Source organism: Mustelus asterias, unplaced genomic scaffold (assembly GCF_964213995.1).
Source record: "Mustelus asterias unplaced genomic scaffold, sMusAst1.hap1.1 HAP1_SCAFFOLD_371, whole genome shotgun sequence".
Lineage (NCBI taxonomy): Eukaryota > Metazoa > Chordata > Chondrichthyes > Carcharhiniformes > Triakidae > Mustelus > Mustelus asterias.
In genome coordinates this window covers 182,664-207,900 of record NW_027590327.1, presented here as the reverse complement: position 1 = coordinate 207,900, position 25,237 = coordinate 182,664, and the positions used below count along the sequence as shown (strand labels likewise).

Below are 25,237 nucleotides of genomic sequence, written 5' to 3'. Positions count from 1 at the left end.
TTGCGTAATCAATTTTGCGTAATCAATTTTGCGTAATCAATTTTGCGTAATCAATTTTGCGTAATCAATTTTGCGTAATCAATACTGCGTAATCAATATAGTGTAATCAATACAGTGTGATTAATACTGTGTAATCAATATAGTGTAATCAATACAGTGTGATCAACACTGTGTAATCAATATTGTGCAATCAATACTGTGTAATCAATATTGTGTAATCAACCTTGTGTAATCCATACTGTGTAATCAATATTGTGTAATCAATATTGTGAAATCAATACTGTGTGATCAATACAGTGTGATCAATACTGTGTAATCAATACAGTGTAATCAATACAGTGTGATCAATATTGTGTAATCAACGTTGTGTAATCAACGTTGTGTAATCCATACTGTGTAATCAATATTGTGTAATCAATCTTGTGTAACGAATATTGTGTAATCAACGTTCTGGAATCAATATTGCGTCATCGCTGGAGACGGCAGAGGTGCCAGAGGATTGGAGGATTGCGGATGTCGTTCCTATTTTCAAGAAGGGGAATAGGGATAGCCCTGGAAATTACCGACCGGTGAGTCTAACCTCAGTGCTTGGTAAGCTGATGGAGAAGATCCTGAGGGACAAGATTTATGAGCATTTAGAGAGGTTTAGTATGCTCAAGAATACTCAGCATGGCTTTGTCAAAGGCAGATCGTGCCTTACGAGCCTGGTGGAGTTCTTCGAAAATGTGACCAAGCTCATTGATGAAGGGAAAGTGGTAGATGTGGTTTATATGGATTTTAGCAAGGCGTTCGATAAGGTCCCCCATGCAAGGCTTCTAGAAAAAGTGAGAGGGAATGGGATCCAAGGGACTGCTGCCCAGTGGATCCAGAACTGGCTTGTCCAATGGAGGCAGAGAGTGGGTATAGATGGGTCTTTTTCTAAATGGAGGTCGGTAACTAATGGTGTGCCCCAGGGATCTGTTCTGGGACCCTTGCTGTTTGTCATTTTCATAAATGACCGACATGAGGAAGCGGAGGGATGGGTTGGTAAGTTTGCCGACGACACGAAGGTTGGTGGGGTTGTGGATAGTCTGGAGGGATGTCAGACGTTACAGAGGGACATAGATAGGATGCAAGACTGGGCGGAGAAGTGGCAGATGGACTTCAACCCAGATAAATGCATCGTGGTCCATTTTGGTAGGACAAATGGAATGAAGGAGTACAATATAAAGGGAAAGACTCTTAGTACGGTAAAGGATCAGAAGGACCTTGGGGTCCGGGTCCATAGGACTCTGAAATCGGCCCCGCAGGTGGAGGAGGTGGTTAAGAAGGCATATGGTGTGCTGGTCTTTATCAATCGAGGGATTGAGTTTAGGAGTCCGGGGATAATGATGCAGCTATATAAGACCCTCGTCAGACCCCACTTGGAGTACTGTGCTCAGTTCTGGTCGCCTCACTATAGGAAGGATGTGGAAAAGATTGAAAGGATGCAGAGGAGGTTTACAAGGATGTTGCCTGGATTGAGTGGCATGCCTTATGAGGATAGGCTGAGGGAGCTCGGTCTTTTCTCCTTGGAGAGACGAAGGATGAGAGGAGACCTAATAGAGGTGTATAAGATGTTGAGAGGCATAGATCGGGTGGACTCTCAGAGGCTTTTTCCCAGGGTGGAATTGGCTGCTACGAGAGGACACAGGTTTAAGGTGCTGGGGGGTAGGTACAGGGGAGATGTTAGGGGTAAGTCTTTCACACAGAGGGTGGTGGGTGAGTGGAATCGGCTGCCATCAGTGGTGGTGGAGGCAAACTCAATAGGGTATTTTAAGAGACTCCTGGATGAGTACATGGAGCTTAATAGGATGGAGGGTTATAGGTAGGTCTGGAAGGTAGGGATGTGTTCGGCACAACTTGTGGGCCGAAGGGCCTGTTTGTGCTGTAGTTTTTCTATGTTTCTATGTTTCTAAACTGAGAGGGCGAGAGAGAGAGACAGAGAGAAAGGACAGAGACAGATAGGGACTCTCACAGAGCAAGAAAAACAGGGATAGAGATTGTTGGAAATGGGGAGGGAGATGGACAGGGAATGAGAAAGGGAGACAGTGGGAGACAGATGGGAGGGTGTAATGAGAGAGGGAGACTAAGACGGAAAGGGAGACAGAAAGGGAGGCAAATGGAAACAGTGAGACTGAATGAGTACAATGGACACAGCAAGAGCAAAAGAGAGAGCGAGGTAGAGAGAGAGAAAGACAGAGAAATAAGAAAAGGGGGACAGAGAAGGAGAGGGAGGAGGAGAGTGAGACTGAGAGGGAGGAGGAGACACAGAGGAAGAGTGTAGAGAGAAGGTGAATGAGGGAGATGCAGAGAGACAGTAAGAGAGAAAAACAGGCAGAGAGACAGACAGAGAGAGAGAGAGAGAAACAGAGAGAGGGATGCACAGAAAGACAGAAAGAGACAGACAGAGAGACATACTTAATGACTTTAACGATAACCATCAAGTGAACATATTGGAATATGAGCTCCCTGATTGAGACAGTTAATGCTGTCCAATCCGGGAGCCCTCTAGACGTATATAATATGGTGTGTCTAGGTTACCGGAACTCAGGGTGTGGACACTCTGGGTGTGGATGTGATGGACTGGTAGATTTGTCACTAGACTATAAATACATAAACTCAGCTAAAGTTCTGTGCACCTGGGTTCGAATCCCGTCACAGCAGATGGTGGAATTTGAATAAATATATCTGGAATTCAGAATCAGCTGGTGACCATAAAAGCATTGTCGATTTTCGGAAATACCCATCTGGTTCACCAATGTCCCAGGGAAGGAAATCTGTCGTCCTTATGTGGTCAGGACTAAATGTGACTCCAAGTGGTTGACACTTAATTGTCCTCTGAACATGGGCAACTAGGGATGGGCAATAAATGCTGGCAGGCCAGTGACACCCAAGTCCCAAGGCTGAATAAAAGTACTTTGTACTGGGAAATTTTAAACAAGCGGTAAACTGTTTCTCACAGCTGGATAAATTCCCAATCCCTCTGATCAAGGACTTCACCTCAAAGCTGGCAGGAGGATTCTTGTTTCCAATTATGAACCTATTCACGTGCACTTATACTGACAGCTAGATAGGATTCCCAGCGATATTCAACCATTCATACTCAGAGGAAGTTTAACATTTATAAAGTGTCAGATGTAGGTTTACATAAACACTGCAATGAAGTTACTGTGAAAATCACCTAGTCGCCACACACTGGTGCCTGTTCGGGTACACTGAGGGAGAATTTAGCACGGCAAATGCACCAAACCAGCATGTCTTTCAGACTGTGGGAGGAAACCAGAGCAATCAGAGGAAACCCACGCAGATACGGAGAGAGTGTGCAGACTCCGCACAGACAGTGACCCAAGCCAGGAATTGAACCCAGGTCTCTGGCGTTATGAGGCAGCGTTGATAACCACTCTGACACTTCATCTACGGTGACAGTTTGGGCAAAGACCTTCCAGAAGTACCTGCATGGCGGTGCAGCCCAGAACATCGGCCCATATCCAACTGTGGGCTTTATTACTGTCCGCCTACCATTATCGAATGAACCACCCTCTAGGAGGCCAAGTCGTTAAGGCAGTTGCCTTGAGTTGGCTAGGATTAACAGACACTTATCGTACCCCCAACGGGAGAGACGGTAATCATGAACTTAATCAAAACTCTCCCAGTGGGCTGCCGATAATATTCGGCTGTGCGCGGAAGATTACCCATTCCTGAATGAATTGAAGCAGCGAGTGCTGATGGGGGAATCCAAAAGGCTGTTACAGTCTGAGTTGCACCCATATTGGAGTGTCAGAGAGCAGCTGACTGTGGAAGATGGCACACTCCTGTAGGGTTCAAGAGTCTCATCCTGAGCCACGTTCACCATCCTATCCAAGCAGAACGTTACCATGGCCACCCAGGAGTGGCAAACTGAAGATCCTCCAAGTTGCCATGTCTGGTGGCCAGGTATGGATACAGATATTTGTCCGTGGGTCAGTGTTGGCAACATCAACAAGGGTAGAAGTACCACCAATCACTACTCTTCACACTTGGGAATGGTCAGGACATCCGTAGACGTGGCTGCACATGGACGGTGCCGGTCTGCTCATGGGGTCTATGTTCCTGGTAATGGTGGATGCTGATTCAAAATGGATGGCCGTAAACAGGGTGAGTTAATCAAACACAAGGACAAGAGTGGAGAAACTTCACGCCTCTTTCTTGATATCCGGGATCCCGCAGGTGTTGGTTTCTGAAAATGGACCACCCTTCATCAGTCAGGAATTTGTGCATTAGATGAAGTTGGACAGAATTTGACACGTTAGGACAGGGTCATATTACCCATCATCCAACGGCCTGGCAGAAAGAGCGGCCCAAACAGTAAAGGCAGGTTCAAAAAACCAGCCCACAGCCTCCTTGGACACCAAACCATCCAGAATCATCTTCAATTACAAGGCGTCACCTCCCCACCCCCGCTCCCCACCTCATTCCCTTCAACGACCGGAACAGCCCCAGCAGAGTTCGTCATGGGAAGATGACTCCGCCCAAGGTTGAGTCTGATTTTCCCGAGGGCAGGAGGTTGGCAAGGTATCAAGGTCCCCAGTGCTGATCCCACCAGCTGGGAGAAATACTTAAATGCAAGTTATTGGTTATTACTAAAGAATCTTGGCAATGGATCCGCGTGGTTATGAGGCACGTTCGAGTCAGGAACAGGGCCAGTTTCCTATCAACTCCGCTTGGGAGATACCATCCTATGGGAATGCTTCAATCATCTACAAGCCATGAAGCCCCAAGCCGTGCAGGAAAAATCAATTCCCAGCACACCGGGAACTTTGGAACGAATTCCAGGCACCCCGGCTCCTGTTCTCCATCTCCGCCAGTGGGAACCTTGGAGTGTGAAATGGACACAGTGGGCTTAGCCTCCCGACCACATTGGCACCCGATAAAGGGAACTCAGGCCACACGCTCATGGTGGAAGAGGCGAGCTCCGGTCTGCTGAACCCTGCTCACCTTCGAGGCTGAGCAGCAGGAACCGGACCCAGCATTGAAACTCCAAATAAGGCTTCCAAGGCGGTCAGCCCTCGGCGGTTACTCAGACCCAGAGGGGGAGGGGGTGCAATGACTTCAATCAGGTTCATGAGTTGGACACGGGCAAATATAAACTACCAAACTGAGGCCTGTGAAATGTGCCCACTCAGGGAGCTCCACAGAGTGCAAGCTGCAGAGAGTGAAGCACTGAGAGTTGGGGTAAGTGTGGGAGTTTAGGGAAGTGGGTGGAGAGGTATTGCTGTGTCTTGTGTCCCTTACTGCCCGGTCCCTTAACACCAGATCCAGTGCAGGTAGGTGTCACCCAGACATTACAGTTCAGAAAGTGACGAGGGACCAATGGAAGCAGCGGTAAGGTGAGTAAGGCCTTGGAAGGAACACTCAGGGAATTTTCTGAGCAGCTCCTGCTGACGTGATAGCTTCAGGAAGGGCTCCCAATATTGTTAATGTTCTGGGGACCCGGGTTCGAATCCGGTCACAGCAGCTGGTGGAATTTGAATTCAATAAAAAATATCTGGAATCAAAAACCTACTGATGACTATAAAACCATTCTCCATTGTCGGAAAACCCCATCTGGTTCACTAACGTCGTTTAGGGAAAGAAACCTGCCATCCTTATCAGGTCTGGCCTACATGTGGCTCCAGAGCCACAGCAATGTGTTTAACTCTCAACTGCTCTCCAAGGTCAACTAGGGACAGGCAGTAAATGCTGGTCAGCCAGGGACGCCCATGTCCTTCGAATGATTAAACAAACAGGTTTGTGACAATTGCTCCCTGTGCGGACGTGGGCGGGAGCGACAAGGAGGCTGAACAACTGAACAATAGCACAGGGGATCAGGGAGCCATTCAAGAGGGAGGAGAAAAGGGAAATGTAGTTATAAATGGGGATAGTTCGTCTGGGGAATAGACACTTTTCTCTGTGGCCAGGATTGAGAGTCCGGAAGGCTGTGTTGCTTGACTGGTGCTCCGGTTCGGGACATCTCATCTGGGCTGCTGGGAAACATGGAGCTGGAGGGGATGGATTCAGTTGCTGTGGTTCACGTTTTTGAATTTACTGCAGATTAGATCTGAAATTGGAGTCACAATTATAGGACCTGAATGGATTCAGTGTATTTTCAGAGTTAAAGAGGGTAACTATATCCCAGGAGAGAGTGGAGCAGCACGGAGACAGACACTCTGTAACATTTGGAATTGAATCATTGAAAGGTCACAGACGGGTGAAAGATAACGCGGAGGCAACATGGGATCTTGAGAGTTGTGTTTTAGATGAGAATACCTTTGGTGGGTAACATAGCCTCTAATGTTACAAAGTAATTAATGTGATCAGCATTGTCCATTCTTTGAATGGCAGCAATTCAATCTCAGAAATAAATATATTCCACAACCTCAATCAATGTCATCACGTGTTTGTTGATTAGAAGAAACTCGAAGGTGAGCGATTTTGCAATGTCAGTATCCCAGAGGGGATACCACAGGGTACATATGAAAGTCTTTGGGAATGTATCATCACGGAGTTAACACAGAGATTACCTGCAGAGCGAAGGGACGCATTACTTCACGCTGAAAATGTATCAGGAGTTTCAAATGGTGAAGAAAATATCCCAAACAAATAAGACAAAGTCAGCATGGATTTGCACAGGGGAAATCTTGTTTGAAGAATCTATTGGAATTTTTTGAGGATGTAACTTGTAGAGTTCACGGAGGAGAACCAGTGGATATGGTTTATTTAATCTTTCAGAAGGCTTTCGACAAGGTCTCACATAACAGGTTGCCATGTAAAGTGAAAGCGCATGGGATTGCAGGCCATGTTTTGAGATGGATAGAAAACAAATGCGAGGTTATTCACTTTGGAGGAAATAATAGCAAATTGGATTATTATCTAAATAGAAAAAAATTACAACATGCTGCTGTGCAAAGGGACCTGGGGTTCATGTGCATGAGACGCAAAAACCCAGTCTGCAGGTGCAACAAGTGATCAAGAAGGCAAATGGGATGTTGGCCTATATCGCAAGGGGGATAGAATATAAAAGCAGAGATGTCTTGCTGCATCTGTACAGGACATTGGTGAGGCCGCAGTTGGAATACTGCGTGCAGTATTGGTCCCCTTATTTGCGGAAGGATATATTGGCCTTGGAGGGAGTGCAGAGAAGGTTCACCAGGTTGATACCAGAGATGAGGGGTGTTGTTTATGAGGAGAGACTGAGCAGATTGGGTTTGTACTCGTTGGAATTTAGAAGGCTGAGGGGGGATCATATAGAGACCTATAAGATAATGAAGGGGCTGGATAGGGTAGAGGTGGAGAGATTCTTTCCACTTGGAAAGGAAGCTAGAACTAGAGGGCACAGCCTCAAAATAAAGGGGGGGGTCAGTTTAGGACAGAGTTGAGGAGGAACTTCTTCTCTCAGAGGGTGGTGAATCTCTGGAATTCTCTGCCCACTGAAGTGGTGGAGGCTACCTCGTTGAATATGTTTAAATCACGGATAGATGGATTCCTGATCGGTAAGGGAATTAGGGGTTATGGGGATCCGGCGGGTAAGTGGAACTGATCCACTTCAGATCAGCCATGATCTTATTGAATGGTGGGGCAGGCTCGAGGGGCTAGATGGCCTACTCCTGCTCCTATTTCTTATGTTCTTATGTTTTTAAAACTGGTTAGCAGATAGAAAGCAAAGAGTTGGCAATAAATGGGCCTTTTTCTGATTAGCAGTCAGTGTCTAGTGGGGTGCTGCAGGAATCTGTGCATGGACCCCAACTGTTCACATTATATATTAATTATGCTGAAAATGGAACTAAATGTATGATCTCCAAATTTGCAGCTGATTAAAGGTGGGTGAGGGTGAGCTGTGAGAAGCATGCAAGCATCCTTCCAGGTTCACCAGGTTGATACCGGAGATGAGGGGTGTCGAATATGAGGAGAGACTGAGCAGATTGGGTTTGTATTCGTTGGAGTTTAGAAGGCTGAGGGGTGATCTTATCGAGGCATATAAGATAATGAAGGGGCTGGAAAGGGTAGAAGTGGAGAGATTCTTTCCACTTAAAAAGGAAACCAGAACAAGGGGGCAAAGCCTCAAAATAAAGGGGGGTCAGTTTAGGACAGAGTTGAGGAGGAACTACTTATCTCAGAGGGTGGTGAATCTCTGGAATTCTCTGCCCACTGAAGTGGTGGAGGCTACCTCGCTGAATATGTTTAAGTCACGGACAGATGGATTTCTGATCGGTAAGGGAATTAGGGGTTATAGGGAGCAGGCGGGTAAGTGGAACTGATTCACTTCAGATCAGCCATGATCTTATTGAATGGCGGGGCAGGCTCGAGGGGCTAGATGGCCTACTCCTGCTCTATTTCTTATGTTCTTATGTTTCAGTGTGATTTGAACAGACTCAATGTGTGGGCATGTACAAAGCAGTTGCAGTAAAATGTGGGTAAAGGTGAGGTTATCCACTTTGGGAGCAATAATAGGAAGACAGATTATTATTTGAATGGGTGTAAATTGAGAGAGGTGGATACTCAGCGAGACCTCTGTGTCCGTATTTATCAATAACTGAAAGTAAGCATGCATGTACAACAGGCAGTAAAGAAGGCCAGTGGTATGCTGGCCTTCATAGGGATAAGATTTGAGTACAGGAATAGAGATGTGTTACTGCAGTTGTACAGAACATTTCTCAGCCCACACTTCGAGTAGTGTGTGCAGTTTTGGTGTCCTTATCTGAGGACGGATGTCCTTGCTATAGAGGGAGTACAGCGAATGTTTACCAGGCTGATTCCTGGGATGGCAAGTCTGTGATATGAAGAGAGACTAAGTCGGTTCGGGCTTTATTCATTGGAGTTCATGAGAGTGAAACGTATAATATTGGAACACGGTAGCACAGTGGTCAGCACAGCTGCTTCACAGCTCCAAGGCCCTGGGTTTGATTCCCGACTTGGGTCACTGTCTGTGTGGAGTTTGCACATTCTCCTCATGTCTGCGTGGGTTTCCTCCGGGTGCTCCGGTTTCCTCCCACAGTCCAAAGATGTGCGGGTCAGGTTGATTGGCCATGCTAAAATTTCCCCTTCGTGTCCTGAGATGCGTAGGTTAGAGGGATTAGTGGGTAAAATATATGGGGGTAGGGCCTGGATGGGATTGTGGTTGGTGCAGACTCGATGGGCCGAATGGCCTCTTTCTGTACTGTAGGGCTTCTATGATTTCTATGAACCCCTGATCCCCTTATTAACCAAGAACCTATCTATCTCTGTCTTAAAGACACTCAATGACCCGGCCTCCTCAGCCTTCTGCAGCAAAGAGGTCCACAGATTCACCACTCTCTGGCTGAAGAAATTCCTCCTCATCTCTGTTTAAAAGATCGTCCCTTTAGTCTGAGCTCTTTGCCCACTCTCCTCACCTGTCCAAGTCCTTCTGCAGCCAACCCACCCCCGCTCCCCCCACTGCCCCCCCCCCCCCCCCCCCGCGCCCCCCATTTCCCTTCCTCAATACTCCCTGTCCATCTACATAACTTTGTATCATCTGCCAACTTAGCAACAGTGCCTTCATTTCATTCTTCTGTAAGGGGAAAAATACAAGGAGAGCACACTTTAAAATGGCTGCCTGGCACATAAAGGGTTAACTGGGAAAGAAGCCAAAAGAGCAGACACAGGCGCCCACTGTTCAGAAATCACGTTAAGTAAAAACCTAACAGACAAGCCACTTCCAAATTACAGACATAGAACATAGAACATAGAACATTACAGCGCAGAACAGGCCCTTCGGCCCACGATGTTGCACCGACCAGTTAAAAAAAAACTGTGACCCTCCAACCTAAACCAATTTCTTTTCGTCCATGAACCTATCTACGGATCTCTTAAACGCCCCCAAACTAGGCGCATTTACTACTGATGCTGGCAGGGCATTCCAATCCCTCACCACCCTCTGGGTAAAGAACCTACCCCTGACATCGGTTCTATAACTACCCCCGACATCGGTTCTATAACTACCCCCCCTCAATTTAAAGCCATGCCCCCTCGTGCTGGATTTCTCCATCAGAGGAAAAAGGCTATCACTATCCACCCTATCTAAACCTCTAATCATCTTATATGTTTCAATAAGATCCCCTCTTAGCCGCCGCCTTTCCAGCGAAAACAATCCCAAATCCCTCAGCCTCTCCTCATAGGATCTCCCCTCCATACCAGGCAACATCCTGGTAAACCTCCTCTGCACCCTCTCCAAAGCCTCCACATCCTTCCTGTAATGTGGGGACCAGAACTGCACACAGTACTCCAAGTGCGGCCGCACCAGAGTTGTGTACAGTTGCAACATAACGCTACGACTCCTAAATTCAATCCCCCTACCAATAAACGCCAAGACACCATATGCCTTCTTAACAACCTTATCTACTTGATTCCCAACTTTCAGGGATCTATGCACACATACACCTAGATCCCTCTGCTCCTCCACACTATTCAAAGTCCTCCCGTTAGCCCTATACTCAACACATCTGTTATTCCTACCAAAGTGAATTACCTCACACTTCTCCGCATTAAACTCCATCCGCCACCTCTCGGCCCAACTTTGCAACCTGTCTAAGTCTTCCTGCAAACTACGACACCCTTCCTCACTGTCTACCACACCACCGACTTTGGTGTCATCAGCAAATTTGCTAATCCACCCAACTATACCCTCATCCAGATCATTAATAAATATTACAAACAGCAGTGGCCCCAAAACAGATCCCTGAGGTACACCACTTGTAACCGCACTCCATGATGAATATTTACTATCAACCACCACCCTCTGTTTCCTATCCGCTAGCCAATTCCTGATCCAATTTCCTAGATCACCCCCAATCCCATACATCTGCATTTTCTGCAGAAGCCTACCATGGTGAACCTTATCAAACGCCTTACTAAAATCCATATATACCACGTCCACTGCCTTGCCCCCATCCACCTCCTTGGTCACTTTCTCAAAAAACTCAATAAGGTTAGTAAGGCACGACCTACCTGCCACAAAACCATGCTGACTATCACCTATCAATTCATTACTCTCCAAATAACTATAAATCCTATCCCTTATAATTTTTTCCAACATCTTGCCGACAACAGAAGTGAGACTCACCGGTCTATAATTCCCGGGGAAGTCTCTGTTCCCCTTCTTAAACAATGGGACAACATTCGCTAACCTCCAATCTTCTGGTACTATACCAGAGGCCAACGACGACCTGAAGATCAGAGCCAGAGGCTCTGCAATCACTTCTCTTGCCTCCCAGAGAAGTGACTCATAGCAAACAAACACCTCAGGAAGCCAAAGCCAAGGGTCAAGACATCTTTTAAGATAAGGAAACCCCGAAACAAAGAGCTTAGATTAACGTTAGGGAAACGCGGGAAAATATGAATGTGAGGAAACCAATTAGCACCTGAATGAGACGAAACTGACCATTGACAGATGCAGACATGAGGAAATGTACCCATTCATATTATGTTAAATGTCTACCTGCTTGTACTCACTTAAACGATGTGATAATGTTCGAATCACCGCTTTACCTATTGTGTAAAGGGTATAAAAATGAACCGCTCCCAACATACGAGTGAGAGAACGTTTGCTACAGACATGTGCCTTGTCTCCACGGAGCTCCGTTTAATAAATTGTATTTTCTGAATCTCGAAGTCTGACTACGAGTGGATTTTCCCCACAACAAATGGCGTAGTCAGCAGGATCCTATTACTGGTGAGACCGATTGGCCACGGTCGCAACCGGGGTAGAGATCGCGGAATCTGTGAGAGTCGGACTGGATCGGAAAATACGGTTTATAAGGGGGAAATATTTGTGCTGTGTATTTGTGATAGTATTTTGTTATAGTGATAAGTACTAACTGCTGATAGGAATAAATAACTGTGATTTGTGCTGATCGACAAAAGGACAAGGTAGTGCCTGTCTCAAAACCTCTGCCTTAGACTGGCTATTAAGAGCAGAAATCTGCCACGTGAAGGTCAGGAATTGAAGTGAGTGAGAGACACCAAGGGCACTAAAGGATTGTGAAGCACAAAAGGGCAGAAGTCGGTTTAACATCACCCTCTGTGGCGAACGGACGCAGAGGTGCCAGCTGATTGCATGAATGTATTGAAAAGTTGAGAACTGTACTGTCAATGTGGTGAAAAGCGGGGCGGAACAGGAGTTTGATCAACTCTGACCTAAACCAGACTCCGGTGGAGAAGCACATTGCCGAAGTGGTAATCGTGGAAGCCGTGAGTATAACTTGAAACCCTGTAACGGCAGTGAAACACGGTGTGAGAATAGCAATAGTGGCCGGGGGTAGTGAAGTCCCTACGGTAGAGAGCACACTTTGCTGAGAATAGTAATAGTGGCCGGGGGTAGTGCAGTCCCTACGGTAGAGAGCACACTTTACTAAAGAATAATTGTGGCCGGGGTTAGTGAAATCTGCAAAATGGCAGATAGTGGAGTTAAAAGGGGATCTGCAGGTTCCCTGATTGAAATCTACATGACAGACAGGAAGGAGTTAATAAAGAGAATGCAAAAGGATGGCTGGGATACTTCTCAAACCTTAGAGCAGCAGAGAAAGTGGATAGATAAAGAAAAAAGAAACAGAACGAAGAAAATAGGAATAATGTTAACACATCAGTTAGCAGGTCTAATTGAACAAGTAGTTGCCTCTACGAGGAAATGGAGGGAAGATAAAGAAAGAATTAGAGAACTAGAATCCCGAGTGAGGGAACTGGAAAAACAAAATCAGGTTTTAGAAAGGCAATGGGGAGGAGAAACTGATCCTCTACCTTCTTATGAGTCTACCCAGCAAGGACCAACCGCTCCCTCAGAAGAGTGGGAACAGCTGGAACACAACTTAGCGCCCATAACTAGAGGGGGGACAGCAGCGCGACCAAAGGCAAATTATAAACCCTTTACCCCAGGGGAGAGACAGCAGATAATGGCTTCCCTGGGCAAATTACAAACTAGAAGCACGAACACTACATTCTGGGAGGAATTAGACACAATCTGGGTAGGACATCAATTACACCTAAGAGACGTACACCAGCTGGTCAGGGCAGCCTGTCCAGCGGATAAGTGGAGGCAGGTAGCAGGTGGACACGCTGCCCCTATAGCACAGGATTATAATGGGGGACGGTGGACACATGTAATCCCCCTAACAGCAGAGATAGATGCCCAACAGGCATCCTTCTTACAGTTTAAAGAAGAAATTCAGAGGGTCTTAGGGAATGCTCCCACTAACTGGAGCAGAATTACCACCACAAAGCAGCTAAAAGGAGAAGGAGCCTCTGAGTATGGGGAACGACTGTTCCGGATATACCAAGAGTGCTCAGGACAAGGGAATCCAGGGCGAGGAGATCGAGCGTTCATCCAGGCTTTTAAGGATGGACTCTCTAGTTCGCACCAGGTCATCCTAAAAATGGGAGTGATTATGTCCCAAGATTACGATGAATTGGTAGAACAAAGAACAAAGAACAGTACAGCACAGGAAACAGGCCCTTCGGCCCTCCAAGCCTGCGCCGCTCCTTGGTCCAACTAGACCAATCGTTTGTATCCCTCCATTCCCAGGCTGCTCATGTGACTATCCAGGTAAGTCTTAAACGATGTCAGCGTGCCTGCCTCCACCACCCTACTTGGCAGCGCATTCCAGGCCCCCACCACCCTCTGTGTAAAAAACGTCCCTCTGATGTCGGAGTTATACCTCGCCCCTCTCAGCTTGAGCCCGTGACCCCTCGTGATCGTCACCTCCGACCTGGGAAAAAGCTTCCCACTGTTCACCCTATCTATACTCTTCATAATCTTGTATACCTCTATTAGATCTCCCCTCATTCTCCGTCTTTCCAAGGAGAACAACCCCAGTCTACCCAATCTCTCCTCATAGCTAAGACCCTCCATACCAGGCAACATCCTGGTAAACCTTCTCTGCACTTTCTCCAATGCCTCCACGTCCTTCTGGTAGTGCGGCGACCAGAACTGGACGCAGTACTCCAAATGTGGCCTAACCAGCGTTCTATACAGCTGCATCATCAGACTCCAGCTTTTATACTCTATACCCCGTCCTATAAAGGCAAGCATACCATATGCCTTCTTCACCACCTTCTCCACCTGTGTTGCCACCTTCAAGGATTTGTGGACTTGCACACCTAGAATGGGCTAGTGGCATCCTGGAGATGGATAGGAGAGATTGGGGGGGAAGGGAAAGTCAGGGAACCAAGAGGTGAAGGAATCAGTGGGAAGCGTAGCTGCTTAGGATTACAAAAAATCACGAAAAGACAGCACTCAGGAGAGGTTACGATAGTCCCCATCTCACAAAATATGACACAGTGTCTGGAAAGGCTCAGTAAACCAAGGTCCACCACACTACGAAAACAAAAAGGGACGGTCAATAGGGAATTAAAGGTGCTATATTTAAATGCCCGCAGTGTCCGGAACAAGGTAGATGAGCTTGTGGCCCAGATTGTGACTGGCAGGTATGATGTGGTAGGCATCACAGAGACGTGGTTGCAGGGGGTTCAGGACTGGCAGTTAAACATCCAGGGATTCACAACCTATCGAAAAGACAGAGGGGTGGGTAGAGGGGGCGGGGTTGCCTTGTTAATTAGAAATGAAATTAAATCAATAGCACTAAACGACATAGGGTCAGACGATGTGGAGTCTGTGTGGGTAGAGTTGAGGAACCACAAAGGCAAAAAAACCATAATGGGAGTTATGTACAGGCCTCCTGACAGTGGTCAGGACCAGGGGCACAAAATGCACCACGAAATAGGAAGGGCATGTCAGAAAGGCAAGGTCACAGTGATCATGGGGGATTTCAATATGCAGGTGGACTGGGTAAATAATGTTGCCAGTGGACCCAAAGAAAGGGAATTCATTGAATGTTTACAGGACGGCTTTTAGGAACAGCTTGTGATGGAGCCCACGAGGGAACAGGCTATTCTGGACTTAGTGTTATGTAATGAGCCAGACGTGATAAAAGATCTTAAAGTAAGGGAACACTTAGGAAGCAGTGATCATAATATGGTAGAATTCAGTCTGCAATTTGAAAGAAGGAAGGCAGAATCAGATGTGAAGGTTCTACAATTAAATAAAGGTAATTACAGGCGCATGAGGGAGGAACTGACAAAAATCGACTGGAAGCAGAGCCTAGTGGGAAAGACAGTAGAACAGCAATGGCAGGAGTTTCTGGGAGTAATTGAGGACACAGTGCAGAGGTTCATCCCAAACAAAAGAAAGGTTATCAGAGGGGGGATTAGGCAGCCATGGCTGACAAAGGAAGTCAGGGAATGCATCAAGGCAAAAGAGAGAGCCTATAATGTGGCAAAGAGTAGTGGGAAGTCAGAAGATTGGGAAGGCTATAAAAACAAACAGAGGATAACAAAGAGAGAAATTAGGAAGGAGAGGATCAAATATGAAGGTAGGCTAGCCAGTAACATTAGGAATGATAGTAAAAGTTTCTTTAAATACATTAAAAACAAACGGGAGGCAAAAGTAGACATTGGGCCGCTCCAAAATGACGCTGGTAATCTAGTGATGGGAGACAAGGAAATAGCTGAGGAACTTAATAAGTACTTTGCGTCAGTCTTCACAGTAGAAGACATGAGTAATATCCCAACAATTCAGGAAAGTCAGGGGGCAGAGTTGAATATGGTTGCCATCACAAAGGAGAAAGTGCTAGAGAAACTAAAAGGTCTGAAAATTGATAAATCTCCGGGCCCAGATGGGCTACATCCTAGAGTTCTAAAGGAGATAGCTGAAGAAATAGTGGAGGCGTTAGTTATGATCTTTCAAAAGTCACTGGAGTCAGGGAAAGTCCCAGAGGATTGGAAAATCGCTGTTGTAACCCCACTGTTCAAGAAGGGAACAAGAAAAAAGATGGAAAATTATAGGCCAATTAGCCTAACCTCAGTTGTTGGCAAAATTCTAGAATCCATCGTTAAGGATGAGATTTCTAAATTCTTGGAAGTGCAGGGTCGGATTAAGACAAGTCAGCATGGATTTAGTAAGGGGAGGTCGTGCCTGACAAACCTGTTAGAGTTCTTTGAAGAGATAACAAATAGGTTAGACCAAGGAGAGCCAATGGATGTTATCTATCTTGACTTCCAAAAGGCCTTTGACAAGGTGCCTCACGGGAGACTGCTGAGTAAAATAAGGGCCCATGGTATTCGAGGCAAGGTACTAACATGGATTGACGATTGGCTGTCAGACAGAAGGCAGAGAGTTGGGATAAAAGGTTCTTTCTCAGAATGGCAACCGGTGACAAGTGGTGTCCCGCAGGGTTCAGTGTTGGGGCCACAGCTGTTCTCTTTATATATTAACGATCTAGATGACGGGACTGGGAGCATTCTGGCCAAGTTTGCCGATGATACAAAGATAGGTGGAGGGGCAGGTAGTATTGAGGAGGTGGGGAGGCTGCAGAAAGATTTAGACAGTTTAGGAGAGTGGTCCAAGAAGTGGCTGATGAAATTCAACGTGGGCAAGTGCGAGGTCGTACACTTTGGAAAAAAGAATAGAGGCATGGACTATTTTCTAAACGGTGACAAAATTCATAATGCTAAAGTGCAAAGGGACTTGGGAGTCCTAGTCCAGGATTTTCTAAAGGTAAACTTGCAGGTTGAGTCCGTAATTAGGAAAGCAAATGTAATGTTGTCATTTATCTCAAGAGGCTTGGAATACAAAAGCAGGGATGTACTTCTGAGGCTTTATAAAGCACTGGTTAGGCCCCATTTGGAGTACTGTGAGCAATTTTGGGCCCCACACCTCAGGAAGGACATACTGGCACTGGAGCGGGTCCAGCGGAGATTCACACGGATGATCCCAGGAATGGTAGGCCTGACATACGATGAACGTCTGAGGATCGTGGGATTATATTCATTGGAGTTTAGGAGGTTGAGGGGAGATCTGATAGAAACTTACAAGATAATGAACGGCTTAGATAGGATGGACGTAGGGAAGTTGTTTCCATTAACAGGGGAGACTAGGACGCGGGGGCACAGCCTTAGAATAAAAGGGAGTCACTTTAGAACAGAGATGAGGAGAAATTTCTTCAGCCAGAGAGTGGTGGGTCTGTAGAATTCATTGCCACAGAGGGCTGTGGAGGCCGAGACGTTGAGCGTCTTCAAGACAGAAATTGATAAATTCTTGATTTCTCGAGGAATTAAGGGCTATGGGGAGAGAGCGGGTAAATGGAGTTGAAATCAACCATGATTGAATGGTGGAGTGGACTCGATGGGCCGAATGGCCTTACTTCCGCTCCTATGTCTTATGGTCTTATCTTAGTTTTTGTATTTCAGTGTGTTTGTGAGATCTGGTAACTTGTCAAATGTAGGTGGTTGTTGTTGTATTAGATTGAGAGCAGGGAGCTGGAGAAGCCTGTTTGTTCCTGTGGAGTGTTTGCTACAGGCAGTGGGTGCAGTGCATTGCACATTGGTTTAGCCTCAGGGGGGCTGGGAGAGTGTTAAAACTGTTAAAGATTAAAGTGATAAGATTTCTTGAATTTACTTCTGTTTTGAGTTAATTACAGTTTGGAAGAAAAAAGAATAAAAGCGACTGTCTTAATCAATGTTCCGTATTCTCTTTGAATGTTTTACTCTCATCCCAGTTTGAAATGATAAGTTTGAATGAAAAAGGATGTGCTGTGGAATGACTTTTGGAAGCTTTCATGTGTGTGTGTGTGTGTTTAAACAAAGTGGTTGCGTGGATGCTTTGTTGTTGTTTGCTTTAATGTTTTAATGTTAAGAAAGGATTTAAACCTTGGAAGGAACCATGTGCTCTTTCCTTTGTCTTGAAGTAGAAATTATAAGAGTTAGTTGAGGAGTTAAGAGAAGAAAATAAGTAATTTTGTGGAAAGGTAGAAAAGCAGGAACAAAAGACTGAGGTAAATATATTGTCTCTGAGTCAGTTTAAAGTGTATCAAGTCAGTAAAATACAGTATTAATCGCAGAATATCGCGATTTACGAACGTCAGATAGTTTAATATTCTGAACTGGTTAAAATTATATACTGCCGTCGGAATTTCATGTGCCATCTATTGTTCAAGGTTTGCCAAATATAAAAACACTGCAAAGCTTAAAATCTAGCCAGTTAAGAAACCAAAATGTTCCTAATCAAATAACTGGTATGTATTGTACCTACTTTGATTTTGATTCGGCGCCTGTTACTTTTCCTAGAGTGCGGGGGTTTTGATCTGGAGCTCAGTTTAAAAATGGAAACGGCTTGAATTAAAAGGGTTTGGATATCACGGTTACGATGTGTAAAGTGGTATGATACAACTGCCGCTTGATTATTTTTATTATACAGTGTAGCACTGCCATATAGACACAAGAATAACATCAAATCCTGAAAAGCCTTAACCAACTTTGTATGATATATTCATATACTATATTGTGTATTGATAAAAACATAATTATTTTGTGAAGTACTGTGGTGTAGCGCTTGCACGCAAACAAATGATCAAATTAGAGATAGTGTAAGAGTACATCATATAAAGATCGGAACTGTATGACATGTGATTTTAATGGGGAAAGCGATGTCTTTTGATAAGATTACATACTAATGAATGGATGTCCAGCTGCAGCCAAAAAAGGCCAGTACAAAGAGTTATTTAATTCACACTAAGCTTTCTATGGAAGGGGGATATATAGGTAAAATGTATAATGCACTAGCTAAAGCCAGACAAACATCAGGGAGAAGGTGGACAGAGGTATTGCCCACTAGTTTAAAGAAATTAAGAACCGGACAAACCGGACAACCGGATTAACCCCTTATGAGTTAATGACAGGACGGGCGATGCAATTACCAAAAAGCATCATAACAGGTGGGACCGATGTCGGTCCACTAAAAGATAACATCAGGAGATACGTTCTGGACCTGAGCACCCAGCTAAAAGGGATGCGCAAATTGGTAAAAGACAATCAGGAAATAAAAGACACAGAGAGAGCGCTTGAAATGCTCCCTAACACCCCAACAGCGGGAAGTCGCGTCCTTGTGAAAACGTTACCCGACAAACCAGGGTTTGCACCAAAGTGGAATGGGCCATATGAAGTTATAATTAGTGGGGACACCTGTGCCTGTATAGACATAAGAGGGAAAGGTGTCTGGAAGCACTGGACACAGCTGAAATTATACAAAGGAGATAAGTAGCTAAATTGATGAACTAACAGAACTGCTTTCCTCAACACAGGCAAAGACTGCAAGCAAGAGCCGGCGTGCACGGGTTAATAAATAAAATAACTTGTAAAAAATTGAATTATAGTGTTACGTTTTATGACTGTTGCGGATATGTATGTAATCGAGTATGTAACTGTATTATTTTGCGTTGTGGCAACTGTAAATTTGACTGGGCTGGAAGATAATTTGTTTTACAAAGCTCACATACATTTACACGGGAATCGAACTGTATGTTACCCGTTAACACAATCTGTAGAAGCCCTATTTGTAGCCACCCCTGGGTGGACCCCTCATGACTTATATACTGTAGATGCATCAGAGACACCCTGTAAGGGACAAGTTGGCAAATATAAAAGAGGTTTACAGGGGAGATGTGTGGGACTTGTAAACCCCACACATCCTACATGCGTGGGGGTCCCAACAGGAGGGAGGAAAAGCTTGTCCAGATACTGCAAGCTATCCGCTTTGTTTCACGGGGCAGGGATGGGGATGTGCCTATGCCTTAGTCCCTAAGAATGATTCTTGTGTACAGACACAGTGTGTCCGTCAACATTGTCAGATTAACAAGGGACAGATTACTTGTATTTGTGATGAACGGAAATGTTTAAATATAACCGCGGGAAGCTTATTTGCGGGCAATGTAATGGAACTCACGTAAGCTCAGCCAAATGGACATACCCCTTTGATACTTACCAGGTGGTGGGATCAAACGGGAAGCCAAATAAACTGAACAATTGGCAGTATGAGCAAACTCATAATCAGGACACTAAATGTTACCGGGCTAAGAAGGGGTATGTATTCCTCTTCAATGGTACCTACATGACAGAAACACCAAACCTCCCAAACCGTTTTGCGGTAGGAACAATCGGGCCACTGACTGTTCCATGCCCTCAGAAGGGGTACATTCGGAGGAGAATAGTAACCCGGGCTATTAGCAGGGAATTCTGCGCTGACTGGGAAGCCCCGGGTACACTGGGATCCTCACTGGGGGGGTCAGCCGGGGTAATTGGAGCAAAGAATAGAAACCATATTGTTTGTGGACTAACAATCCTGGGAAACAGCACTTCAAAAGCATTGGAGGCTGTTAACCAAGAAATGGCTGAACTAAGATTGTATGCGCAGCAGACACGATACGCAGTGGACTACCAGTTAGCACAACAAGGGGGAGTATGTGCAATCATAGGCAACAAATGCATAACCCATGTCACAGATGAGTCTTACAATATTACACAGGTCATCAATGACATCAGGAAACAACTTGATAACTTTAGACAGGGACCCAGGAGAGGAAGTAGTTGGCTGGCATGGCTGGTGGGGGAGTCCTGGGAGTCGTACCTGTTACATGGATTGGTCATACTCATTGTCATTATAATTGTCTGTTGCCTGACTGTGAGATGCCTTAAAGTCTGTTTTAAAATAATGTTGACAAGACTTGTGCCAGGAGCCAGTGTGTACATCGAAGAAGAGCCCCTAATGAAGATCCCTGAAGACATCGGAAGAAATGAAGATACTGGAAGAAATGAAGACATCGAAAGAAGCAAAGAAGGAGAGAAGAATGAAGATTTGTATATGTGAATGTATGATTGTTGGTCTGGGGATTGTTAAAGCTATAATCCGACCAAAAGGAGGGACTGTAAAGGAAAAAAAAATACAAGGAGAGCACACTTTAAAATGGCTGCTTGGCACATAAAGAGTTAACTGGGAAAGAAGCCAAAAAGCAGACACTGGCTCCCACTTATCAGAAGTCACTTTAAATCAAAACCTAACAGACGAGTCATTTCCAAATCACAGACAGTGACTCACAGCAAACAAACACCTCAGGAAGCCAAGCCAAGGGTCAAGACATCTTTTAAAGATAAGGAAAACCCGAAACAAAGAGGATAAATTAGCCTTGGGGAGAGTGGGAAAATATGAATGCGAGGAAACCAATTAACACCTGAATGAGCCGAAACTAACCATTGATAGATACAGACATGAGGAAATGTACCCATTCATAAGAACAATACTATGTTAAATGTCTATATCTGTTTGTACCTCCTTAAACGATGTGATAATGTTCGAATCACCGGTTTACCCATTGTGTAAAGGGTATAAAAATGGACCGCTCCCGACATTCTAGTGAGAAAAGGTGTTCTACGAACTTGTGCCTTATCGCCCGGAGCTCCGTTAAATAAATCGTATTTTCTGAATCTCGAAGTCTGACTACTAGTGGATTTTTCCCACAACAGGGAGCATGGTTCGTAAGTTTGCAGATGACATCAAGATTGGTGGCATAGTGGACAGTGAAGAAGGTTATCTCCGATTGCAATCGGATCTTGATCAATTGGGCCAGTGGGTTGACAAATGGCAGATGGAATTTAATTTAGATAAATGCAAGGTGATGCATTTTGCTAGATCGAATCAGGGCAGGACTTACTGGGTTAATGGTAAGGCGTTGAGGAGAGTTACAGAACAAAGAAATCTAGGGCGGGGGTGAGGGAAATACAGACATTGACAGCAAAACAGAGGTGCGGGTTGAAGTGAGGTGGTGGGATGAAACACAGGATCTGGGGGGGTGTCCAGTGTGCGGTCAGTGCCCAGCTCCCTGTCTCTGGAGAAAAGCCTCAGTCACAGCCCTGTGGGATTCCGGACTTATAGAAATAAACAACTAAATAAACAAATAAATAAATGTTGGCAGGCTGATTTTAAAAAGTCTCCCCAAGGAATGGACACAGCTTGTTCCCAGTTTAAAGAGGGGAGTTTATCTCTTTCTGTGACTGAGATGCTGTCTATTCAGACTCGGAATATACATGGCGTTCAGTGTCTGGGTGGGAGGATTACACCAGGCATGAAGCTGGGAGAATTACATTTCTCCCCTTTGACCCGTCCGGATATCGTCAAATTGTTGCCCGTGGGATCGGGCTGTGCATCAATAACCAGCTGCCTTTCCTGAGCTGCAACTTGTCAACACGCAAATTCAAAATCAAACTGACTGTAAAACACTTGGGAGGGATGAGGGAGAGGTAGATTAAAATTCCCCGGCCTTGGCAATGGCTTGTTCCCAGAGTCCTGATTGTGTCGTTAGACGGGGTGGTGTGAATTGGAGAACTGCCAGGGCAGGGGGTCAGGACGGAGGGTTTAATATCACTGCCTCTGTCACTCCAGCTTTCCGGGCTGGAGGGAATTATTATGTTTCACTGGAGTGGAGCGCATCCTGCTCTTTGCCCCAAGGTTTAATGCGGCCTCTGTGACCAGGCCTTAATTCAAGCCCTAATGCAGCAGGAACAGATGGAGAGAGACAGAGAGAGGGAGAGGAGGAATGAGGGGGATATGGAAACAGCTGGATGTGGTGGGTTAAACTGAGGCTGTTAGTAGGAGGGGGGCTTCAATGAGGGATATGTTCTGCATTTTAATTCTGAGGGCCTGTTGGGCGTGTCTCAGTCTCTTTGCCTCTATCGCTGCCTCTATCTCTGTCTGTTGCAGTCCCTTTGTCTCATCCTCTCTCTCTCTCTCTCTGCCGTTGTCTGTAAACATTTACTCAATAATAAGATCTTTGCAACCTATATGCCTCCTGTCAGTTTTGACATTACAGCAATCCTGCAGGAATTGAGAGAGAAAGAGATCCACTGTGAGAAAGCCTGCACTGAATTTTAAAATTCCCACTATTTTTGGGATCTTCGTATGCACAGGGTGATTGCAGAACTCCAAAATTACAATACTGAGGTCACATTATACATCGCACAGAGAGAAAACCCCTGCAGACACGGGGAGAAGGTGAAAACTCAACACAGTGACCAAAGGCGGGAACTGGCGCTGTGAGGCAGCAGTGCGAACCACTGTGCCACCGTGTCACTGTGAGACAGCAGTGCGAACCACTGTGCCACCGTGTCCCTGTGAGGCAGCAGTGTTAACCCACTGTGCCACCGTGTCACTGTGAGACAGCAGTGCGAACCACTGTGCCACCGTGTCACTGTGAGGCAGCAGTGCGAACCACTGTGCCACCGTGTCACTGTGAGGCAGCAGTGTTAACCCACTGTGCCACCGTGTCACTGTGAGGCAGCAGTGTTAACCCACTGTGCCACCGTGTCACTGTGAGGCAGCAGTGTTAACCCACTGTGCCACCGTGTCACTGTGAGGCAGCAGTGTTAACCCACTGTGCCACCGTGTCACTGTGAGGCAGCAGTGCGAACCACTGTGCCACCGTGTCACTGTGAGGCAGCAGTGTTAACCCACTGTGCCACCGTGTCACTGTGAGGCAGCAGTGTTAACCCACTGTGCCACCGTGTCACTGTGAGACAGCAGTGTTAACCCACTGTGTCACCGTGTCACTGTGAGACAGCAGTGTTAACCCACTGTGCCACCGTGTCACTGTGAGACAGCAGTGTTAACCCACTGTGTCACCGTGTCACTGTGAGGCAGCAGTGTTCACACACTGTGCCACCGTGTCACTGTGAGGCAGCAGTGTTAACCCACTGTGTCACCGTGTCACTGTGAGGCAGCAGTGTTAACCCACTGTGTCACCGTGTCACTGTGAGACAGCAGTGCGAACCACTGTGCCACCGTGTCACTGTGAGACAGCAGTGTTAACCCACTGTGTCACCGTGTCACTGTGAGGCAGCAGTGTTAACCCACTGTGTCACCGTGTCACTGTGAGGCAGCAGTGTTAACCCACTGTGTCACCGTGTCACTGTGAGGCAGCAGTGTTAACCCACTGTGTCACCGTGCTGCTGTGAGACAGCAGTGTTAACCCACTGTGTCACCGTGTCACTGTGAAGCAGCAGTGTTAACCCACTGTGTCACCGTGTCACTGTGAGGCAGCAGTGTTAACCCACTGTGTCACTGTGTCACTGTGAGACAGCAGTGTTAACCCACTGTGCCACCGTGTCACTGTGAGGCAGCAGTGTTAACCCACTGTGCCACCGTGTCACTGTGAGACAGCAGTGCGAACCACTGTGCCACCGTGTCACTGTGAGGCAGCAGTGCGAACCACTGTGCCACCGTGTCACTGTGAGGCAGCAGTGTTAACCCACTGTGCCACCGTGTCACTGTGAGGCAGCAGTGTTAACCCACTGTGCCACCGTGTCACTGTGAGGCAGCAGTGCGAACCACTGTGCCACCGTGTCACTGTGAGGCAGCAGTGTTAACCCACTGTGCCACCGTGTCACTGTGAGGCAGCAGTGTTAACCCACTGTGCCACCGTGTCACTGTGAGACAGCAGTGTTAACCCACTGTGCCACCGTGTCACTGTGAGGCAGCAGTGTTAACCCACTGTGTCACCGTGTCACTGTGAGGCAGCAGTGTTAACCCACTGTGTCACCGTGTCACTGTGAGACAGCAGTGCGAACCACTGTGCCACCGTGTCACTGTGAGACAGCAGTGTTAACCCACTGTGTCACCGTGTCACTGTGAGGCAGCAGTGTTAACCCACTGTGTCACCGTGTCACTGTGAGACAGCAGTGCGAACCACTGTGCCACCGTGTCACTGTGAGACAGCAGTGTTAACCCACTGTGTCACCGTGTCGCTGTGAGGCAGCAGTGTTAACCCACTGTGTCACCGTGTCACTGTGAGGCAGCAGTGTTAACCCACTGTGTCACCGTGTCACTGTGAGGCAGCAGTGTTAACCCACTGTGTCACCGTGTCACTGTGAGGGAGCAGTGTTAACCCACTGTGTCACCGTGTCACTGTGAGGCAGCAGTGTTAACCCACTGTGTCACTGTGTCACTGTGAGACAGCAGTGTTAACCCACTGTGTCACCGTGTCACTGTGAGGCAGCAGTGTTAACCCACTGTGCCACCGTGTCACTGTGAGGCAGCAGTGTTAACCCACTGTGTCACCGTGTCACTGTGAGACAGCAGTGCGAACCACTGTGCCACCGTGTCACTGTGAGACAGCAGTGCGAACCACTGTGCCACCGTGTCACTGTGAGGCAGCAGTGTTAACCCACTGTGTCACCGTGTCGCGGTGAGGCAGCAGTGTTAACCCACTGTGTCACCGTGTCGCTGTGAGGCAGCAGTGTTAACCCACTGTGTCACCGTGTCACTGTGAGACAGCAGTGTTAACCCACTGTGTCACCGTGTCACTGTGAGGCA

The 25,237-nt window shown here is 46.5% G+C and overlaps 1 long non-coding RNA gene across 1 annotated transcript in view; it reads right to left on the bottom strand.

Moving 5' to 3' along the window:
- Positions 1-21,269, bottom strand: part of LOC144486497 (uncharacterized) — a 220,102-nt gene extending 198,833 nt beyond the window's left edge. The window contains exons 1-2 of the long non-coding RNA XR_013496272.1: positions 21,243-21,269; positions 11,506-11,541 (exon numbers count right to left, since the gene is read on the bottom strand). This is a non-coding gene — a long non-coding RNA (uncharacterized LOC144486497). The remainder of the gene's footprint in view (positions 1-11,505; positions 11,542-21,242) is intronic.
- Positions 21,270-25,237: the final 3,968 nt, after the last annotated feature.